The sequence below is a fragment of the Anomaloglossus baeobatrachus genome, chromosome 1 (assembly GCF_048569485.1).
Source record: "Anomaloglossus baeobatrachus isolate aAnoBae1 chromosome 1, aAnoBae1.hap1, whole genome shotgun sequence".
Classification (NCBI taxonomy): Eukaryota; Metazoa; Chordata; class Amphibia; order Anura; family Aromobatidae; genus Anomaloglossus; species Anomaloglossus baeobatrachus.
In genome coordinates this window covers 655,244,616-655,268,370 of record NC_134353.1, presented here as the reverse complement: position 1 = coordinate 655,268,370, position 23,755 = coordinate 655,244,616, and the positions used below count along the sequence as shown (strand labels likewise).

The window sequence follows — 23,755 nt, the reverse complement described above, 5'->3', positions numbered from 1 at the left end:
CCTGACACATCTTCCAGCAAACCAATTAGATGATATTGGATCCGGATTGGACGGTGCAGGACCCTTGACCCAGGATTACGGAGGGGACGGGGGGTTCTTTATTTCAAAAAAGATGGAGTCGCTAATTGTGTTGTGTTTTATTTCTAATAAAAATATTTTTCTGTGTGTTGTGTTTTTTTTTCTATCTTTACTAGAAATTCATGGTGGCCATGTCTAATATTGGCGTGACACCAATGTGTCGCAGCCTGATTTGTGGTCACACATGAAAGACTCACCTGTGACCGCAAGTCCCGAGTGACTGAAGTGAGCAGCGCGATCAGCGGTGCCCATCACTCAGGTTACCCGCGGCCACAGCTGGAGTCCTCTACCTGGGAGCGGTGGCCACGGGTGACCTGAGTGACGTCATCGCTGATCGCACGGCTCACTTCAGTTGCTTTGTGGAGCTAACAGAAGTGGTCTGTGGCCGCTCGCTGTTCACTTCATGTAGCAGAGCTGAAAGCGTCGTGGGACCTCATGTGGATTACGTCGCACCTGGAGGGGTATTTGGGGATTAATAAAGTGTTGAAAGAAGGTGGTTTTTGTCTTTTATGCCAAATAAAGGATTTTTTGGATGTGTGTTTATTTTCTTTAACTTAAGGCTACTTTACATGCTGCGACATCGCTAGCGATCCCGTTAGCGATGTGAAATTCTAGATCGCAAGTGCGATCTTTCGAGATCGCACATGCGTAAAACGACCTATGTGCGACTTCAACAGATCGCACTTGCGATCTAGAATTTCACATTGCTAATGGGATCGTTAGCGATGTCGCAGTGTGTAAAGTACCCTTTACAGGTTAATCATGGAAGGTATCTCGGAGAGACGTCTGCCATGATTAACCTTGGAATTAGTGGCAGCTATGGGCTGCTGCCATTAACTCTTTATTACCCCGATTGCCACCGCACCAGGGCAATTCCGGATGAGCCGGGTAGAGTCCCGGGACTGTCGCATATAATGGATGCGGCAATTCCGGGCGGCTGCTGGCTGATATTTTTAGGCTGGGGGGCTCCCCATAACATGGAGCTCCCTATCCTGAGAATACCAGCCTTCAGTCGTATGGCTTTACCCTGGCTGGTCTAAAAATTGGGGGGGACCTCACGTTGTTTTTTATAATTATTTATTTTACTGCACGATATAGACACGCCCACCGGCGACTGTGAATGGTTGCAGTGAGACAGCTGTCACTCAGCGTTGGGGCATGTCTGACTGCAACCAATCATAGGCGCTGGTGAGCGGGGGAAGCAGGGAATACGAGATGGAATAATGTGCATTTTCAAAAGAGAAGCCGCCACAGTGTGAATGCCATGCAGTGCCGCGCCGGTGATCAGTGAGTATGAAAGAGGGGGTGGGAGGGAGAGATCGACAGAGAGAGAGACTGATGGACAGACAGAGAGAGACAGACATCGACAGCGAGAGACTGACGGACAGAATGAGAGACCGACAGACAGAGAGAGACTGAAAGACCTGCGTTTGTTATGTCAAATAAACATGTGGATCACAACAAAAATGCACTGCAAACACACTGCTTAGCATTTTGGTAGCATTTTTCAACAACTCATTGATTTCAATGGGTGTAGAACGCTGCCAAAACGGACAAAAGAATTGAAATGCTGCTCTTTTAAACGCAGAGATTTTGTCAAATTTTTGACAATCAAAAAGCTGCGTTTAAAAAAGCATTGTGCGCACGGATTTTGCATGATTCCCATATACTTTGCTGGGGAAGCAGAACGCCTGCATTTTGACAATGTGACGCTGAAGCTTAAAACGCTGCAGAAACGCAAAAAAAAAATGTAACGCGCGCACGAGATCTAACTTCGTTTAACCCCTTAAGGACGAAGCCAGTTTTGTAGGCCATTTTTTGCAATTCTGACCAATGTCCCTTTATGAGGTTATAACTCTGGAACGCTTCAACGGATCCCCGTGATTCTGACATTGTTTTTTCGTGACATATTGTACTTCATGATAGTTATAAATTTAGAACGATATGTTTTGCTTTTATTTGTGAAAAATCGGAAATTTGATGAAAATTTTGCAATTTTCAAAATTTTAATTTTTATGCCCTTAACCCAGAGAGTTATGTCACACAAAATAGTTAATAAATAACATTTCCCACATGTCTACTTTACATTAGCGCAATTTCTGAAACAAAATGTTTTGGGGTTAGGAGGTTAAAAGGGTTCAAAGTTCATCAGCAATTTCCCATTTTTTCAACAAAATTCACAAAACCATATTTTTAGGGACCACATCACATTTGAAGTGACTTTGAGAGGCCTAGGTGAAAGAAAATACCCAAAAGTGACACCATTCTAAAAACTGTACCCCCCAAAGTACTCAAAATCACATCCAAGAAGTTTATTAACCCTTCAGGTGCTTCACAGGAACTAAAGCAAAGTGGAATGAAAAAAAGCAAAAAATAAAATTTAACCTAAAATGTTGCTCTACTATTTATTCACTTTTAGAAGAAATAACACAACAAAATGGACCCCAAACTTGTTACCCACTTTCTTATGAACGCGCCAATACCCCACATGTGGTCAGAAACCTTTGTTTGGACAACTGGGAGGGCTCGGAACAGAAGGAGCAATGTTTGAATTTTGGAAAGCAAATTTGGTTGAAATAGATTGCGGGCACCATGTTGCATTTAGATGTCCCCTAAGGTACCTAAACAGCAGAAACCCCTCACAAGTGATGCCATTTTGGAAACTAGACCCCTTAAGGCTTCTATCTAGGGGTATAGTGAGCATTTTGGACCCACAGGTACTTCACAGATTTTGATAACGTTACATTGTCATATTGAAAATTTTAATTTTTTTCTCAAAAATGTTGCTTTAGCATCAATTTTTTCACTTTTTCAAGAGGTAATTCCAAAAATGTGACCACAATGTTTGTTACCCACTTTTTAATGAGCGCGGTGATACCTCATATGTGGTCTGAAACCTTTGTTTGGAGAAATGGGAGGGCTTGGAACAGAAGGAGCAATATTTGAATTTTGGAAAGGAAATTTGGCTGAAAAAGATTGCGGGCACCATGTCGCATTTGGAGGACCCCTAAGGTACGTAAACAGCAAAAAAAAAACACAAGTGACCCTATATTGGAAACTAGGCCCCTCAAGGAATTTATCTAGATGTTTGGTGAGTACCCTGAACCCTCAGGTGCTTTACAGAAGTTTATAACGTTGAGCCATGAAAATAAAAAAATAAAATTTTACCACAAAATTGTTACTTCAACCAGGTAGCTTTTTTTTCACAAGTGTAACAGGAAAAAAATCACCATGAAATTTATTGTGCAATTTCTCCTGAGTTTGGTGATATCTTGTATGTGGTGGAAATCAACTGTTTGGGCACACGGCAGGGCTCGGAAGAGAAGAAGTACCATTTGACTGCAAAATTGGCTGGAATCAATAGCGGATGCCATGTTGCATTAGGAGAGCCCCTGAGGTGCCTAAAAAGTGGAGGTCCCCCACAAGTGACCCCATTCTGGAAAATAGACCCCAGAAGGAATTTATCTAGATGTTTGGTGAGTACCCTGAACCCCCAGGTGCTTCACAGAAGTTTATAATGTTGAGCTGTGAAAATATATTTTTACCACAAAATTGTTACTTCAACCAGATAGCTTTTTTTTAACAAGAGTAAAAGGAAAAAAATCTGCATAAAATTTATTGTGCAATTTCTCCTGAGTATGCTGATACCTTATGTGTGGTGGAAATCAACTGTTTGGGTGCACAGCAGGGCTCGGAAGGGAAAAAGTGCCATTTGACTGAACAATTGGCTGGAATAATTAGCGGGCGCTATGTCGCATTTGGAAAGCCCCTAAAGAGCCTAAACAGTGGAGATCCCCCACAAGTGACCCCACTCTGGAAACAAGACACCTCAAGGCTTTTATCTAGGTGTATAGTGAGCATTTTGAATCCACGAATACTTCACAGAATTTGATAAGCTTAGGTTGCCATATTGAAATTTTCATTTTTTTCACAAAAATGTTGATTTAGCATCAAATTTCTCACTTTTTCAAGAGGCAACAACAAAACGTGGACCCCACAGGTTGTTATCCAATTTCTTGTGAGCGCAGGGATACCCCACATGTGGCCAAAAACTTCTGTTTGAATAAATGGGAGGGCTTGGAATGGAAGGAGCACCATTTGAATTTTGGAAAAGTTGAAATAAATTGCGGGCACCATGTCACATTAGCAGGGCCCCTTGGGTCCATCATAATATCATTTCTGGATACATCAGAAACCCCCTACAAGTGACCCCATTTTGGACACTGGACCCCTCAAGGATTTTATTCAGGAGTATAGTAAGCATTTTGAATCCACAGGTACTTCACAAAAATGTTGCTGTAGCAACAATATTCTCACTGTTAGGCTATGTGGCCATGATCCAGCGATATGGCGTCTAGTACACAGTGTCACCTTCCTGCAGAGATGTGAGTGTTGTCCACGGGAGAACGCAGCTGCCCATGCCCAGTATTTGGGTTCAGGCTGCTGTGGACTTTAGCTCTATTCTACCTGCATCATGAACATGCTGAGGCTCGGGAAGCTGCACCACAAGTCGGTTTATGCTGCGGAGAAAAGAAGCACAGTGGGCATGGGATTTCTAAAAATCCTTCCACTGTGCTTCTACTGCACAACGCAGCGTTATGGACGCAGGGAAAACACTCTGCGCCCAAAATGCTGCAAACCCTGATTGTGGGCACACAGCGTAAAAAGCTACAATGGATGAATGGATAGATGTCAAACATATATAACATCCCACCCCCTGCATATTCTAAGCTGGCGCCCTTTAGTGCCTTTCATGTGGCACTAAGGGGTGCCTAGCCTTGTATTTAGCCCCAAAAAAAAAATAATTAAAATAAATGACGTGGGGTCCCCCCTATTTTTGATAGCAAGCTAGGGTAAAGCAGACAGCTGTAGCTTGCAAACCACAGATGACAGCTTTCTCTTGTATCGTGATTAATTTGGAGGGCTCCCCAAGCTGTTTTTTTTTTTTTTTAATTATTTATAAATAAATAATTTAAAAAAAACAAAACGTGGCGTCCCCCCAAATTAGATCACCAGCCAAGGTGAAGCTGACAGCTGGGGTCTGGTATTCTCAGGGTGGGAAGAGCCATGGTTATTGGACTCTTCCCAGCCTAAAAATAGCAGGCCGCAGCCGCCCCAGAAGTGGCGCATCCATTAGATGCGCCAATCCTGGCGCTTCGCCCCAACTCATGCCGTTGCCCTGGTGCAGTGGCAAACGGGGTTATAAATGGGGTTGATACCAGATGTGTAATGTCACCTGGCATCAAGCCCAGCAATTAGTGATATCACGGCGTCTATTTGATACCAGACATAACTAATTGACAGTAATAAAAAAAAAAATTGACAGCAAAAAAAAAAAAATTATTTGAAAAAACACTCCTCAAAACATTCCCTCTTTCACCAATTTATTGAAAAGGAAAAAAAATCCCCTGTAATCCATTTTGGACGTCCCATGGCGATTCTGGACCTTCTAGAATATGGGGGGCACATTCAGGGAACGTATCCCCCATTTTCTAGGAGTGCAGACCCTCCTTTTGAGGAGAGTGGGTGCAAAGAATCTGCACCCACTCTCCCCGGGTCACAGCTGCAGAGTGCGAGCAGCAGCCAGCGTTTCTGAAGGCAGGAAGTTGAGCTGTCAGCTGCTCTGCACGTGTGACCGGCGTGCACTGTGAAGGAGGAGGGGGCCGCGGGGGATCAGAGCTGCGACAGGTACGGGGGACACCGGGGAACACCGGGGGGGAATAGGGGATGAACTGGCAGGGCCTGGGGAGCAGTTTTCTGTCGCATGTGTAATTGCACATACGACAGAAACTAGAGGAAAAGGGTAAATGCGGCCGGCGCGCTACTGTGAGCGCCGCCATCTTGGATTTTCGGGAGGGGGTTGGTGGTTGGGGGGGCACTTTGGGACACCGGGGGACCGGGGAAAAGATTTATCTCCCATCTGACATGTTTGATCATGCCAGATGGGAGATAAATCATTTTTTACCGGCGCTGTCATTTACTGTAATGTGATCATCGGTATATGGTGTATACCGGTGATCACATGAGCGGGGGCCGGAAAAACCGGCCCGAATCATGATCTCCAGGGTCTCAGCTACCCCCGGTAGCTGAAACCTCGGAGATTTTTTGACTCTGGGGGGCGCTATACCCCTTTTTCCGACCGCCGTTAAAAAGCGGCGGATCGGAAGAAGTACCCTTAATTGCCGCCATTAAAAGGCTTATTGGCGGTCGTTAAGGGGTTAAGAGCACACTCCCGTATTTGTAATCCAAGGTTCCACCGTATTTAGCTTGTGCCATACTGATTTTCTTTTTTAACAATATATTATATTGTTGCACTGACTGGAAAGTGTAGTTCTCAGTGCACAAAGTACTACAATCTAGTGTTCAATTGTCCTATCAAAGTAGTATTGGATTCCTAGGTTGGCCATGGACAAGGCACAAAAATGGGTCTCAAAGATCCAACAAGACTATCTTTGGAGACAGTTACTTGCTCTATGGTCTTGTTTCTTATAATTGTTTCTTATAATTGTTTGACTTTATAATGCAGGTAAAAACTTGACATGCCCACATGGGGCTGAGTGGAGGTTGGCCCAAGGGTGAAGGGTGGCTGAAAGGTGGTTCAAGGCTAGCCGGAGTGTGGCCCAAAGGTAGTCTGAGGTTCTACCAAGTGTAGTCTGAGGTTGGCCCAAGGATAGCCCCAGTGTGGCCCAAGGGTAGTCTAAGATTGGCCCAAGGGTAGTCTGAGGTTCTACCAAGTGTAGTCTGAGGTTGGCCCAAGGATAGCCCCAGTGTGGCCCAAGGGTAGTCTAAGATTGGCCCAAGGGTAGTCTGAGGTTGGTCCAAGGGTAATCTGAGGTTGGCCCAAGAGTAGTCTAACTGTGGCCCAAGGGTAGCCCGAGTGTGGCCCAAGGGTAGTCTGAGGTTGGACCAAGTGTAGTCTGAGGTTGGCCCAAGGGTAGTCTAAATTAGAAGGGTGCCCAAGGGTTACATAATTATAGGTTGAAAAGAGACCTAGATTCACCAAGTTCAACCTTTCTCCACCATTTATACATTTTTTCTGTTACTAAATCATCTATATCTGATAATGTTATGAGTACTGAGGAAATCATCCAGCCCTTTTTAAATAGCTGTTATAGTGTCTGCCAATACTAACTCTCGTGGTTGGGCATTCCACGATCTGACAGCTCTAACTATTTAGCTGCCGGAATCGCCTTTCTTCCATTCACAGCAAGCTCTCCCTGGTCCTTGCATAGTCTTCGGAAAGAATAAGTCATGTGCCAGTCCTTTATATTGACCACACATATATTTATACATATAAATGAGATCTTCTCTGAGATGTCTTTTTTTTCTAAGCTAAACAAATCCAACTTTTCCAACCTCTCATCATATGGGAAAACTTCCACTCCTTGTTAGGCTATGTGCACACATTGCAGATTTGGTTGCAGTAAATCTGCACCCAATTCTGTATATTCTTGCTGAAAGAAACAAGTATTTTTGCCACAATTTTTTATTGAGTTTTTTTCATTGCTTTAGTCAAAATGCAGAAAGAATTGACATGCTGCAGAGTTTTTTTTGCATCTAAACCTTCAAGGAAAAAAAAAAACCAATTGGGTCCAACCCTAGCCCATCACCAGTTCTGGGGGGTAAAACAGGGATTAAATTGAATGTTTTGATGTTACCAGCACTCGTCTTCCAGGTCCATGGGTTAGGACCTGCATCTTTGGCAAAGATGCAGTTCCCTGTAGCTCCTGATAGCTTCAGGTGCGCTACATTCCCCCTTGGTGAATTCCAGCACGTCCTCGGGCTGACAAGGTAAATACAGGTTAACACTTTAATTATATTTTCAAACATTTAACTTCCGTCCCACGCAGGGGAATTTTTTTGCCACAATTTTTTATTGAGTTTTTTTCATTACTTTAGTCAAAATGCAGAAAGAATTGACATGCTGCAGAGGGTTTTTTTGCATCTAAACCTTCAAGGAAAAAAAAATCCATGAATGTGTGCAGAGCACTTCAGAATTCTCATAGACTTTGCTGGCATCAGAATTTCCTTTCAGATTTGTGAAAATCTGCTAGAATAAATGTAGCCAAAACGCACCGTGTGCACGTGTGCAGACAGCCTAATATCTCGCTAGCCGCCTTTGCACTGATTCTAACTTCTGAATTTATTTTTTAAAATGTGGAGCCCAAAACTGGATCCCATATTCCAGATGTGGCCTTACAAGTGATTTATAGAGGGGTAAGGCTGAGAACGCACTTTGCGTTCACCTACATGCAGTTCAAAACGCACCTTTTGGCTTAATTGATTTGACCAAAGTTGCCTTTTTCTGAACTTTAGCGCTGAAAACACATGCGTATTTACCGCGTTTTTGATGCGTTTTCAGCGCTTTTTACATGCGTTTTCACCTGCTTTTTGACATATGCATTTTGAACATCAAGACACTGCCTAATAAAGTTTAAACAGTCAAAAAGAATGAAAAAAAAGAAAAAAAGGGAAAAAAATCTATATTAATGGGAAAAATAATAAAATTAGATATAATTCATAAAATTATAGCGGTAATATAATTTTATCGGAAATATAGCAAAAAATGCATATTTTTCATAAATTTAATTGTCGGATTTTGTGTGTGTGTAAAGGGACATATCAAATCATTATTTTTATGTCCAAAAAGCATGTTTTCTGCACTGAAAAAGCAGGTAAAACGCAGGAATTTGAAGGAATCTTGGTTTTTGCCATTTCTCATTGACTTCAATGTTAGCAAAACGCACCCAAAATGGCAAAAACAATTGACATGCTGCTTCTTTGAATGCTTGGTTTTTGCCACAAAATATGCAAATTAAACGCAGCATTTAGAAACGCAAAGTGCGGTCTAGAAATCCCCATTTTCCATAGACTTTGATGGAAAGTCAAAACGCATGCCTTTTGGCATAAAAAGGTGGTTCTCAAAACGGACCTAAAACGCAGCTGAAAAGCAGGTGGAAACGCAAAGTGCGTTCTCACCCTAACAGTACGATGGGATCACGGGATCTATTCTCTCTTTTCATACACCCTCAGGATGGCTTAAAGGGAACCAATCATCAGGATTTTCGTGTATAAGCTGCAGCCAGTGCAGTACTGGCACTATCAGGCACAGTGTGTACATACCAACAGGGGGCAGCTCGGGTGTTTAGGCTGTGAAATCCAACTTTATAAAGTTTGAAAAATCAAGCACTTTTTGATTGACGTGTGCACCACTCTCCTAATGTCCTGGCGGGTTATGCACGTGTATCCCCGCCCCCCCCCACCTGTTCCTCCCTCTCTCTGGTTGCATTCAAATTTCTCTCTACAGAAACATGGTCCTAGGCGGCTGCTCTGCTGGCACGGTGTCCTGGGGCAGCACGATGTCGTAGCTGCAGGTAATACTAGCTACTGCGGGCTTCAGAAACATGGCGCCGGAGATAAGCGCTATGCGCAGGTGCCAACTCCGGCGCCATGTTTCTGAAGCCCGCAGTAGCTAGTATTACCTGCAGCTACGACATCGTGCTGCCCCAGGACACCGTGCCAGCAGAGCAGCCGCCTAGGACACCGGGACGCCACAGGAAAAAGCCGACAGCAGCCTGCCAGCGACATCGGGGGTCAGGTGAGGTAAGTTCACAATGGACTCACATGACCCCGTGACCGCAGTGCTGCGAGACCCGGTCACGGTGTCCTGGGGCGGCACGATATCGTAGCTGCAGGTAATACTAGCTACTGTGGGCTTCAGAAACATGGTAGCGCTATGATCAGGCGCTAACTCCGGCGCCATGTTTCTGAAGAGAGAAATTTGAATACAACCAGAGAGAGGGAGAAATAGGCGGCGGCGGGGGGGCGGGGATACATGTGCATAACCCGCCCGGACATTAGGAGAGTGGTGCACACGTCAATCAAAAAGTGCTTGATTTTTCAAAATTTATAAAGTTGGATTTCACAGCCTAAACACCCGAGCTGCCCCCTGATGGTATGTACACACTGTGCCTGATAGTGCCAGTACTGCACTGGCTGCAGCTTATACACGAAAATCCTGATGTTTGGTTCCCTTTGAGGGTGGAAGCAGCCCAAGAAATCTCAGTGGCATTGCTGCAACTGATAATTAGGCTATAGCCGGCCATACTGGAGACATTTTGGGAGACTATATGCCGGCTGCTTTACTATCTGCCTAAATGAGTTGAAGGTTTTCTATTTCTGTGGTGAAAATGGAGACATGCTGTGGATACCACATATCTAATAATGCTAGGTTATACCGCATTTCAAGCACACAATGATGATGTTCTCATTAAATCTTCAAGCAATTAGCTTAACAGTCATAATATAATATATTGGTAAGAGAAAAGCATTTTTTTTTTCCAGTCACTACCATAAAATAAATTGCCTCTGACTGGTAATAACTGCCATACATAGTTACTGCTACTAACAACCACACATTAGCTTTTAGGAAAATGCCACAACTTCTGTAACACTTCTATGTAATACAAGGTGATAAACTCCACATAAACCTCCATTTTATACCTTTATATGTTGTAAGTGCAGAAGTTAGTGAAGGCTGAGAAGAGACGAGTAGTGCACATAACAGAAGGTCCCTCAGTGAGGGGCGGGCGGCCATGCATTGCCGCGCTGCACTCACCTCGCCAGGGTGCTCGGTATCCGTGAGGTAAAGGCTCCGTGCTACTGCCCAATGGCGCAGTGTGCCATACCTCAGAGTTCACACAGTCGGCAGCCGGGAGCCATATCGTGTTACAGCATTGTCCGCCTCGCCTCTCCCCTGACAGGACTCTGTCTCTCCCCCTCACCGTCACTTTCCTCCCTCACACGGACTCCATTCGTGGAGTTCAGAACATGAACTCATTTCAATCCTGCCGCTTTCTACAGTATCACTTTCTTCCTGGCTAATATATAATTAATAACTCTCGGTTCCCCCACCACCCTCATAACTCTCCGTCTCCTCCCTTTTTCTCCCTCGGCACAGAGAGTCCATTCAGCGTCCAGCGAGAACAAGGCTTCTCTTATCTGCTGACAGAACAAATAGCAGTCTCAGTAGCCATCTCTGGGGTCTCAGTGTCACTGGGAGGGGAGACTGGGAGCTACAGGTGGGTGTCACACATAGTGTTAGCATTATGCAGCATGTAGCAGAGCTGTGCTCATGTTATACAGGGAATGATTACTGCTTGTCAAATAAAGAAAAAATCCATCAAATATCAAGTGTATAAAAAGGAGCTGTACTGTAGATTACAAATGTGCAACTAGGACCTGACACCCAAACCTAGGACTGAAGATGACACCGCACCCATCACTTATTAATGGAAGGCTGGGGTCACAGGGGGCGCTGGGCCATGTCCAAGGGGTGACTGCCGAGATGCCAATTCATATTTGTTGCAGCGGCTGTCGTAATTGTTAAAGGTGCTCAAGACAAAAAAATATAAAGTCATTACAATTAAATTCTAAAATATCCCCATTAAAAAAGCACTTCCAATAAACTATATGGGTGTGCTTTGCAATAAAATGCTTACTGATTGCTGTACTCCTCAGTATCCAGCACCACTCTGATGATCCCCTTCTGTTTCAGGTATATGAAATTTTGACTTGCCAGATCACAGTGGGGTTTATATATGAATTGGAAGTCGCTGTTAGGGTATGCTAACACTGGCGCATATGGAGGTGTGCAATGCGAGAAAATGCACTCTGATCAAGCTTAATTAATGATGCAGGTCAGATCTGTGATTTTTTTTTCTCATGCCGATTTGATATGAGAAAATAATTGCAGCATGCTCCGTTTGGCAGCATATATTGAATTACGTGCACCCATACAAGTCTATGGGTGTGCGTGAAACAACAGATGTCTTCCAAGTGCACTGCAATCGTTGCGCCCCATAGCTATGGGGTACTCAGTCCCGGGCCTTGATGTACTGGAGAAGTGTCACAGGTGTGGTGGCTGGTGCCTGGTTCCGTGACCCTGGGGGCTTGCTATTAAAAGAAGGGTATTGACAGGATAGAATAATAATAGTTTTTGTCATGACACCACTTGTGGGTTGCGGTCATAGAGAGGGAGCCGCCGCTGCACAGTCTCTCACTGGAGCTGATATTAGTGGCAGCCGGGATGGTGCGGCCCTCCGCAAGTAGGACCTGGCAAATAGGGCCTGGTAAATATTTGGTTGAGTCCGTCAGTGACGCCGGGGTGCAGAAAGAAGGTAGACCACACACAGAAGGGTTGCAGTGTAACTGGTGTTTTACTCATACTGGGTTGCTGGTAACCTGATGACGGCTGGTCCTCACCACTGGTCCCCTTAGTTCCAGTGCCGATATGGTGTCCTGGTGACTTTCTTCCCCTGCACCTGTCTCTGGTTGGTGGGTCCCCATGGCTTGGAGCGTCTGGGGGTCCCCTCCTGGTTGCCTTTCAGTCTTAGGCTATGTGCCCATGGGGACATTGTCCTGCGGATATATCCGCAAGACATTCCGCAGGAGCTCCCAGAAATCCGCAACAGAACTTTCTCTATTTCAATGCTGCGGATATACAGCGGAATGTCATGCGGCTATGGTGCGGGCATTCTGCATTGAGGATACAGTACCATGGCTTCGGCACTGCATCCTCAATGCAGAACAAGTGCTGCAGTGATCGGGGTGCTCATACTTACCTCCATCATGCAGCACCTCGCTTTCCGGCGGCCGGGTCACTGTCAGGCAGCGTCTGGTTCACTGTGCTGGAGGTGGGCGGGCCTGAACTAGCTCCGGCTGTCACATGACCGGAGCTCGTGCAGGCCCCGCCCACCTCTTCCGTCCTGTACCTGGCTGGATCCACCGCGCTGCTGCCGCTACACCGGATGGAGAAAGTGACTCGGGTCTCTATCAAGGCAGGTAAGTATATGGGACCCTGCGGAGAAATCCGCAACAATAATTGACATGCTGCAGATTTTTCCGCACGAAAATCCGTACGATTTCCGCTGCGGAAAAATCCGCAGCGTGGGCACAGCATTTCCCAAATGCCATAGAAATGGCTGGGGAGTAGCTCTGCTGCAGATTTCTGGAAAATCCGTGGCTTTTCCGCGAGAAATCCGCGGCAAAATCCGCGCATTTTCCGCAGCGTGGGCACATAGCCTTAGTCCGTATGACAGGTAGCTTTAACCCTGTGGGGTCAGTTTCTCTGTTCCTGCTCCTCGGTTCTCCCGTTCCTATTGTGTCCCAAACTTTACGGTCAGTGAGGTCCTGGATGGTCCCCTCACCGTGCAGATTTTATCAGGTCTGCCTGGAGCGTTTTCCTGACCTAGGGCTCTGTACCCCGTCGGTGCTATGGTTCCGGGAGTACTCCACCGGCAACCATTCGCCTGGGCCCTCAGGTCACCGCTATACTCTCCGTCAGTCCTGTACGTCCGTTCTCTTTCACTTTCACTCACTGACTGCCCTGGCCTCTCCTCCCTGGACATCGTCTAGTGGACTGAATCGGTTCCACCTCTAAGTGGCCATCCATTGGGTCCAACCCTAGCCCATCACCAGTTCTGAGGGGTAAAACAGGGATTAAATTGAATGTTTTGATGTTACCAGCACTGGTCTTCCAGGTCCATGGGTTAGGACCTGCATCTTTGGCAAAGATGCAGTTCCCTGTAGCTCCTGATGGCTTCAGGTGCGCTACATTCCCCCTTGGTGAATTCCAGCACGTTCTCGGGCTGCCAAGGTAAATACAGGTTAACACTTTAATTATATTTTCAAACATTTAACTTCCGTCCCACGCAGGGGAGGCACTTTTTCTTGAACGTTTCAAAACAGGACTACTGGTGCAAAAGGTACCCTTCCCATCAACTACCATCCAAAGGTCCTGGTCCCAAAACACCTAGGAGGCATGTCGCCGGTTTCTATGATGACTGGGTCTTGGCCGCCTCTGCCGCAGACCCTTCCTGCGACATTTTCCTCTCCTTGCTTGTGGTGTTAATGAGAGTCATTTTTTCAAGGTTGTACTCTAGTAGTATGCACAACTGGTGCAACTATTTACAAAGGAAACTTTTTACTACTACTAGTCCAGCAATTTTGGTCCATTTCTATATTAACTTTTTTTTTTTTTTTAAACAGTATTAACATTTTTAGGTTAATGACATTAATACATATATTTACATTGCATAACCATTTTTATTCCTCTATGGTTCCCTATTCTTGGTAACTGAGTGGGGGCTGACCAAAGTTGCTACGACTGGATCTATGTAACTCTTGTGTCTCATCTAGTCCCTGTTGTGCTCTGGTATCTGGTGTAACTATCCCACTAATGTTTGTAGGTTGACTAAGTGATTGTGTGCGACCTCTTGGTCTTCTTGTTAAACTGACAGATCCCCTGTTGGTAGACTCTTCTGGTTCTTCTACAGCAGGTGGTTTTTCTGGAACTTAAACTGATTCTTCCACTGGCTGTGGGAAAGTGATGACTGGTACAATTATGGCTCCATTGTAGTGAGGCTCATTCTCAGGAAAGTCTCCAAGTATTGTATGTATCACCCGCTCTTTCTTTTCTGGTATTTGAGGTGTACAGGGAACTTCTTCTTTTGATTTCAATTGTTCTGGGCATCTTATCAAATGATCCCTTGAGACATGTGCCAAAGTTTTTCCTTTATCTTTGCTGATTAAGCACGTTTTCTTGTTATCAGAATTAGAAGGTAACACAGTGTAGGGTTCTGCTTCCCACTGGTCATCAAGTTTATACACTCTTCTTTTTCTTTTGAGAACCATTTCTCCAGGTGTTAGAGAAACACCTTGTTCGTTTTTGTTATAATCCTTTTCTTGTTTTTCTCAACTTTGAGTTAACCTTCTTTCAACACATTCTTGTATTCTTCTGTATTGTTCTTGGCGATTAAAGTCCCAATCAACATCTGATGAGTCGATTTCTGTAATAACAACTCCCATTTCTAGATCAACTTGCAAGCTTTTAGGTCTTGCTCTTATAAGATACGCTGGTGTGCAGTTGGTAGAACTTACAGGGATGTGGTTATACATATCCACTAAGTCAGGTAGTTTTTCTGCCCACATGTTCTTTTCTTCTAGTGGTAAAGTCTTCACTAGGTCGATTATTACTTGGTTTATTTTTTCCCACATACCGTTAGTCTGTGGGGGATAAGGTGTAGTGCGGATCTTTTTACAGCCGTATAGCTTACAAAACTCTTGAAAGATTTCCACTTCAAACGCTGAACCTTGATCTGTTAATACCTGCTCTGGGTATCCATGAGGTCTACAAAAGTAAGCCTGGAAGGTTTTCGCTACAGTCTTTCGCAGCGGTGTTCTTTGGCAGTTGCAGTCTTTCCTTCTCAGATTGCAAGGACTACAGTTTCTGCACCATTTTTCTATGGTGGTTCTCATTCCAACCCAGTAGAACCAGTCACGCAGTAATGCTTCCAACTTCTTCCACCCGAAGTGTCCTGCCTGATTGTGGTATGCTTCTAGTACCATCTGGGCATGGTTTTTGGGTACTACTACTTGACGTACTCTCTCGTAGGTCTTTGGGTTAGTAACACTTATACACAGTTTACCTTGTTGGATATACAGCCTACTCCTTTCCTTCCACAAATGTTGAGCTTCAGGTGGAGAATCAGGTCCTAGGTACGAACCTGGTTGGGTTATCAGTCTAACCGCAGGCTCAGTATCCTGTGTTTCCTTCCACCCGCAATGAGGTAGTAGGTTTGTAGCGCCCTTGAGACCCTCAGGGTGCTACAAGGTTCTGCATCCCCACCAGGATGCAGGGCCTACCCTTTTAGGTACCCAGAACCCCAGTGCCAGTACCAACAAAAGCCCAGGTAATCCCAGTTTTCCCCAACAATCCCCCATACAATGATACTTACCGACGGTGGGACCATGGATGGCCACCTAGAGGTGGAGCCACTCCAGTCCACTAGTTGACCAAGTTGGAGGAGCAGACTGTGGAGAGTAGTCGGGAACAGGGGAAGGGTGTATGAAAAGGGAGTCTGCAGTGAAAGAGAGCAAATGTAGTTCAGTTGAGTGTTGTCAGCAGAGGTGTGAAGGTGGAAGTGAAGTGACACCCTGACTCGGGTTAACGGTGACCTAGTATCCAGTAGAGGTGGTTGCCAGTGAAGTACTCCCGAAACTACGCACCGATGGGGTATAGGATCCTAGGACAGGAAAGAGCTTCAAGCCGACCTGTTAACACCTGCACAGCAAAGAGGTCCATCAAGGACCTTACTGACCCTAAAGAATCCGAAAACTCAGTAGCAAAGAGAGAACCGGGGACAGGACCAGAGACTCCAACCCCACAGGGTTCACGCTACCGTCAGGTGGACAGAGGTGGACAAACCACAAACCGGGGACCCTCAGTGTTCCATACCACGGGGACCCACTTACCAGAGACAGGTGCAGGGGAAGAATGTACCAGAGAATCTGACTGGCACTGGGATGAAGGGGACCTGGAGGTGAAATCAGCCGGCCTCGGGCAACCAGTTAACACCTGAAAAGTGAGTAGACCAGGCTCCACCGCACCATACACCCGCCGGGGCAATACCCTACTTGCGGAGGGACACTGCCCGCAACCGAGTACCCCATATCCCTGGGTGCTACAACCCTTTTTCCTGGTGCCACAAACAGGATTGAACTGGACCCGATCAAACCGGGTAACGTGTGCCTTAAAAACTGTGTTATTTGGACTGAACTTTATTGTTTGAAATACCGCCGCCATTTTGCTGTGAAAAATAACTGCGCCACAGCGGACCAAAAAGGCGCGAAAAGAAAGCACTGACCTCTGGGAGTATCCAGAATGTAAAACGAAACGGAAGCAGGGAGCCCGGAGGCCCTGCACCAGAATGCCTCCATGACTGTGACAAGCAACTTGTCTTCTCCAGGGGATCGTGTCAGTGTCCCAGTTCAACAAGGGACCTGGACCGCGGAGAGGCTAGAGGCGGAGGTCCAGAGGCTGTGCTAGCTTCTGCGGGTGGAATACTTTCAGCGAGTCGAGGAGTGGAAGGCGGAGATGCTGGAGGTGGTGGCAGCCATGCGGGCTCAAAAGAGCGGAGCGCTGCTTGATCCGGCTGCACCGATCCAGCTACCGGGATCTGTCCTCAACCAGGCTGTGTCACAGACAGAGAGACCAGAAGCGGCACCAGCTTCCCCTGCCAGACCTGAAGCGGTCGCATCACCTTCTCCGCTGGAGAAGGAGCAAGCACCATATGCTCCAGTGATGATCGCCCAGGCTACCACGTCATCAGGAGCCGCGGAGGAGGCCACCGCCAGTGATGACGACCTTCCCCAGGTACTGTGCCCAGTCGCTGTCGGGGCTCTGGCAGCAAGCTACTCTGATCCAGGTAGCAGGAAAGCAGCGGTCATCACCTGTGAGCGGGCCCGTGTCGAGGAGGACACCCGTGGAGGCTGCCAGGCCATCATCACCCAGTTGGCCTGGGAGCAGTAGCAGTGGGAGGCGCGGCGGGCGCAGAGGGAGGCCAGAGACCTCCAGGAAAAGCAGAGCCTGCGGCTCGCCACCTACCGTGCCCGGGGCCTGATGTACCAGGGTGTTGTGGAACGTTTCAGCATCAAAAGGGGATGGGGGTTCATTGCAGAACCCGGCCTGAAGGAGGGAGTGTTCATCTCCCGCCGAGATGTGAGACCCCATCTTCTCAGAGGACACCCTGATCGGGACTTACAAGTGGCCTACATCCGGCACTATGGAGAGCGTAGCAGTAGAGACATTCAGCAGCGGCGGCTCCCTACATATAGAGCCGCAACACCGCAAGTGGCGTCACAAATAACTTTATTCACAAATCCCCTGTAAATATCCCTATTACAAAAAGGGCCCAGGGCACGGAACCAGGTAACGGCCACCATCGTGACATTCCCAATAGAGACACTGCCCGTAACCGAGTACCCCATATCCCTGAGTGCTACAATTGCATCTAGACATAGATGCAGTGCTAGCCTCGGGTTCCTGGAAGACCACTGCCAGTATAGACCAAACAAACACACAGTCATGTCCTTTTCCTTCCAGACTGGGTGACAGGCTAGAGATGGACCTGTTGGATAGCCACATATGGTGGAGACTGATCCAAACCAGCTAGTCAGAAACCAGGAAAAAGGGAGGGACTAAACAAAGTGCAATAGGCAGTTGACAGTAGTCAGACCTCGAGAGATGACGTCTGAAGTTAATGTGCATACAGACGACAAGTGTGGAGTGACTGACTGAGTGAAAAGAAGTACAGTCGCTGGGAGAGTATGGGAAGTACTCAAAGGACTGAGCACCGGCGGGATGCAGAACCCTATGTCAGACAGATGCTTCAAGCTCATCTGATAACCCTGCCCGGTGAGGGGATCTCTACGGTCCCTCACCAACCTAAGAGCCCAGAGCACAGCAGCAAAGGGAGAACCCAGGGAGCTGAGACAGAGGTCCAACCCAGACAAGGTTCAAGCTGCCTACGGGCTAAGACTGGAGGGGACCCTAAAACGCTTCAGGCTACAGGGACCCACCAACCAGAGACAGGTGCAAGGAAGAAAAGCTCACAAGATCACAGAACCGGCACTGGGACAAAGTGAATACCGAGGCCCTGTTTGGGACAAATCAGTACCATTTGGGCAAAACCTGAGCAAAAGACAGTTAAACCGCAGCTCTGGTGTCACCGAGTTCTTCTCGTACCTGTTCCACCTTTTATCCCCTGGGCTTGAACCCTACTTGCGGAGGGCTACAACACCTAAGCTGCCAAATACCACCAGCCCCAATAGTGAGAAACTGTACAGCGGCTTCCCTCACCTAGCCGCATACCGCAAGTGGTGTCACATGAACTACTCTTTTATTTTTATCTTTCCTTTTAAAATTCCCCCTTTCAAGCTTTACCCCCAGGGTCACGGAACCGGGCATCGGCCAGTAACCGTGACATATCCCCTGAAACACTGGGCCTGGGACCGAGTACCCCAAGGCCCTGGAGTGGGACAACTTTCTGGCGCTGTGAACAGGATTGGACTAGAACCGTTAAAACTGGGTGCTGTGCGCCTTATGAACTGTGTTGTGACTGAACTTGTGAAACTGTCCGCCATCTTGTGTGAAAATGAACTGCGCCATAGAACGGCTGTGCAAAGGGCGCAAAGTGAAACCCCGCCCCCTAGGAGTGACCAAGCAATGTGAAAAGAAAACTGATGCAGGGTACCGGAGCCCTGCAGCAGAATGCTTCCGGGAAGTTGAAGAGAATGGCCGCTCCAAGAGAGGGGAACCGAACCAGGTTGTCCTGAAATGTGGACTGCGGAGAGGCTGGAAGAGGAGGTCCAGCGGCAGTGCCGTGTCATGCTGGCACAGCTGCTCCGGCAAATAGAGGGGTGGAGAGCTGGTATGATGGAGGCGGTGGCGGCTATGCGGGCCCACGAGCACCGGGCACTGCTTGCAGAGCTGCAAAGGGAGTATATGACACCCGAGCCCTCCCTAGCCGCACCGACCTGTCTGCCAGAATACACCCTTGACCAGGCCATGATGACACCAGACCCGGCCGCGAAGCACAAGGCCGCAACGCCACCGGTAGCCTAAGAGGAGGATGCTGCATCAAGTGTCGCTGGCAAGGTACCGCCCCAAGCCTCTGTCGGGGCTCCAGCAGCAAACTACCCGGGTCCGGAGGGTCCGTTGCCAGAACCGGAGGCCTTCAAGCCAGAACCAGAGTGGGGAGCAGTCATAGCGCGGCAGAGGGTTGTTGTCAATGAGGAGACCCGGATGGCATGCCAGGCCATGATCGACCAGCTCGCCCAGGAGAATTGGCAACGGGAGGCCCAGAGAGCAGAATTGGAGACCCACAGCTTGCAAGAGAAGCAGCAACTCCAGCGTGCCAGCTACCAGGTCAGGGGGTCGCTCCACCAGGGTATTGTGGACACCTTCAATCTGGTAAGGAGATGGGGCTTCATCACAGAGTTGGGACTGGGACAGAGGGTGTTTGTTTACCTGCGGGATGTGAGGACCCATCTCCCAAAAGGTCATCTTGGTCGAGACCTCCACCCAGGTGATGTTGTGTCCTATACCTGGCACCATGGGGAGCGGGGCTGGTTTGCCCTGGATGTGGTTCCATGTCCACAGGGGGCCTCAGCAGATTCAGAGCCAGTCCCCGCTTCTCCACCAGTACCAGTGTCACACTCCCCGGCTCCCGTGCCACGCTCCCCGGCTCCCGTGCCACGCTCCCCGGCTCCCGTGCCATGCTCCCCGGCTCCCGTGCCACGCTCCCCGGCTCCCGTGCCACGCTCCCCGGCTCCCGTGCCGCGCTCCCCGGCTCCCGTGCCACGCTCCCCAGCTCCTGTGCCATGCTCCCCAGCTCCCGTGCCACGCTCCCCGGTTCCCGTGCCACGCTCCCCGGTTCCCGTGCCACGCTCCCCGGTTCCCGTGCCACGCTCCCCGGTCCTCCGCTCCACAGCCTCCTTGCTCCCTCTCCCTCACCTGCGTCCTCCAGGCGTCCTGGTCCCCGCTCCCGGCACCCTTCCGCGACACTAAGCCTTCTGCCGGGCACTGCTGCCTCTTGTGCACCGCTTCCTGCCCTGGCTTCTGGCACCCGGGCCTCACGCATGCGCGTTAGGGCGCGCGCTCGGTTATTGACCCTCTCATAAAGGGCCAGCGTCCACTGACAGGATATTGAACACACAGGTACAGGGTATAAAGGGGTTTCTTTTCCAAGTGGGCGGGGCCTGTTCGTGTTTAGTAAGCTAGGAGTCAGGTCCCCCTGTGCCTTGTCCAGTACTGACTTATCTGTCTCGTAGAGCCGCTCCTGCCTCGCCAACCGGTCCTGACGGTTCCAGAACTCTGGACGGCGACTGTCCGCCATCTCTTCAGTCCCTACCGTCTCCGATCCCTGGATCCGTGTGGTGACCGACCCCCTCGCTCAGCTGGTTCCGGATTCTGCCTGACATCATCCCGGCCTCCGAACCTGAGCCTCGCCACCCGGACTACCTTCAGAGACTCTGTGGTCCCAGGGGCTTCTTCACTCCGGTCCTCTGAAAGGACTGTCCTGCTACCCGTAGTGCTCCAGCTACCGGGTACCCTGCCCTTGGTGGGGTACTCAGTCCAGTGGATCCACCTTCTGGGCCTACCCGTCCTCCTGGTCCTTACAGCAAGAACAGGCCATGGATGCCGCCGAAGCACTAGCGTCCCAGCTGGCCGGATTGCAGCAGGAACTCGGACGACAACGCGAGACCCAATCCCGCATGCTTGCCTTCATGACCTCAGTGGACACCCGCCTGAATACGCTGCAAGCGACAGCCACGTCCCTGGCATCACAGTCCACGTCCACAGCTCCCGTGGGAGCTTCCTCGGAAGCCTCTAAACTCCGCTTGGCCTCTCCACCCCGGTATGCCGGAGATCCTAAGACCTGCAGAGGATTCTTGAATCAGTGCTCTCTCCACTTTAAGCTGCTTCTGTATCTTTTTGCCTCCAACCAAGCCAAGGTGGCGTTTGTGATGTCCCATCTAGAGGGTGAGGCACTGGCTTGGATGAACCCCTTGTGGGAGAAGGAGGACGCTGTGACCACTAACATCCAGGAATTTCTGCAGGCTTTTCAAACCACCTTTGACGAACCCGGACGTGCCGCCGCGTCTGCCTCATCACTCCTCAGGCTACGCCAGGGGACCTTGACGGTGGGTCAATATGCCATCCGCTTCCGCACCTTGGCCTCAGAATTAGGGTGGAGCAATGAGGCCCTAACTGTCGCCTTCTGGGAAGGAATCTCCGGTCGTATTAAAGACGAACTGGCCGGCCGCGATGTTCCTTCCACCCTGGATGCCCTGATCACTCTAGCCACCCTCGTGGACCTCCGCTTTCAGGAACGATCCAAAGAGGTGTCCCGCGAGAGACGTCTGATATGGCACTCCTCTTCTCCACGGAAGCCCGCCGTTCCTCAGTCGGCATCATCTGGCGTCTCTGCCCACGAGCCCATGCAGATTGACCGTCTGAGGCAGTCCGAGCAACGCCGAGCAGAACGGCTCGCCAAGGGCCTCTGCTTCTACTGCGGAGAGGGCACACACCTGCTACGTTCCTGTCCAGAGAGGCCGGGAAACTCCAAAGCCTAGGGTTGGTAGGAGAGGCCACCCTAGGTACTGGGACTCTCTCAGACCCGGTTACATGGACTGTTCAGGTGACAACGGGAGAGACGCGGTTCGCGGCAGAAGTGTACCTCGATTCCAGGGCAGCAGGCAATTTCATCCAGCAGGCTACGGTGGACAAGTACCAGGTGCCTGTTATGCCACTAGACAAACCCCTCGTGATTGCCTCTGTAGATGGGAGACCCCTCTCTGACACCATCTCGTGGATCACCAAGCCTGTAGAACTACGTATCGGTGCCCTGCACACCGAGAAAATCACTGTCTACGTCCTCCCGCGCATGTCTCATCAGATCCTGCTGGGACTCCCCTGGTTACGGACACACGAAACGTCGGTCAGCTGGCGTGCTGGCCAAATTACCCGATGGGGCCCCTCTTGCCACGAGAACTGCCTGAAGTCCATACAGCCCATCCGACAACCTCCGGTCCCGGAGTCCCTACCAGGACTGCCTTCGGCCTATTGGTCCTTTGCAGACGTTTTTGATAAAAAGGAGTCAGAGGTACTGCCGCCACATCGTCCCTACGACTATGCCATCGACTTACTGCCGGGAACCACACCTCCTCGAGGACGGATATATCCCTTGTCCCCTGCTGAAACAAGGGCCATGTCTGCCTATATCACTGAGAACCTGGCAAGGGGATTCATTCGGAGATCCTCCTCCCCTGCTGGAGCAGGCTTCTTCTTCGTTAAGAAGAAAGAGGGCGACCTGCGCCCCTGCATTGACTACCGGGGATTGAACCAAATCACCGTAAAGAATAAATATCCCCTGCCGCTCATCCCCGATTTGTTTCATCGGCTCAGAGGAGCCCATGTGTTCACCAAGTTGGAGCTTCGTGGTGCCTACAACCTGGTCCGCATCCGCTCTGGGGACGAATGGAAGACCGCATTCAACACTCGTGATGGGCACTACGAGTATTGCGTGATGCCCTTCGGCCTGTGTAACGCATCGGCAGTCTTCCAAGAACTAGTGAACGACGTGTTCCAGGACCTTCTCTATGTCTGTGTGGTGGTATATCTGGATGACATCCTGGTCTTCTCCCTAGACCTACAGACCCACAGAGAGAATGTGCAGCTGGTACTACAAAGGCTTAGAGAGAATCGCCTGTACGCCAAGTACGAGAAGTGTGTCTTCGAACAGTCGTCTCTTCCCTTCCTGGGTTACGTAATCTCCGACACCGGCCTGCAGAGGGACCCAGAGAAGGTCTCTTCCATCCTCAACTGTCCCCCTCCTTCCGTACTGAAGGCAATTCAACGTTTCCTTGGCTTTGTGAACTATTACCGTCAGTTCATCCCTCACTTCTCTGCTCTGACTGCGCCTCTCTCTGCCTTGACCAAGAAGGGGGCTGGATCCTCCGTGTTTCTCTTCAGGTGATCTGGTCTGGCTTGCTTCCAAATATGTCCGATTGAAACTACCGTTGTACAAGCTGGGTCCTCGCTACATCGGGCCGTTTAAAGTCATCGGCAAGATCAATGAGGTCTCCTACAAGCTGCAGCTCCCGGCCACGATGAAGATACCCAACTCCTTCCACGTCTCCCTGCTCAAGCCGGTTGTCCTTAGTCCCTTCTCCACTGATGCCAGTTCTGCTCCTCCTCCTATTGCTGATGATGACATCTATGCAGTAAGGGATATCGTGGCCGACAGTTCTTCCTGGTGGACTGGGCTGGGTA

The 23,755-nt window shown here is 49.0% G+C and overlaps 1 protein-coding gene across 2 annotated transcripts in view; it reads right to left on the bottom strand.

Moving 5' to 3' along the window:
• GAL3ST1 (galactose-3-O-sulfotransferase 1) overlaps positions 1-10,977 on the bottom strand; it is a 113,351-nt gene extending 102,374 nt beyond the window's left edge. The window contains exon 1 of one of the 2 annotated variants that reach the window (XM_075319952.1): positions 10,697-10,977. The gene's annotated coding sequence lies outside the window, so the exon portion shown is untranslated. Of the gene's footprint in view, positions 1-10,581; positions 10,659-10,696 lie in introns of those variants that run through there. The other variant, XM_075319953.1, reaches the window with a different exon arrangement.
• Positions 10,978-23,755: the final 12,778 nt, after the last annotated feature.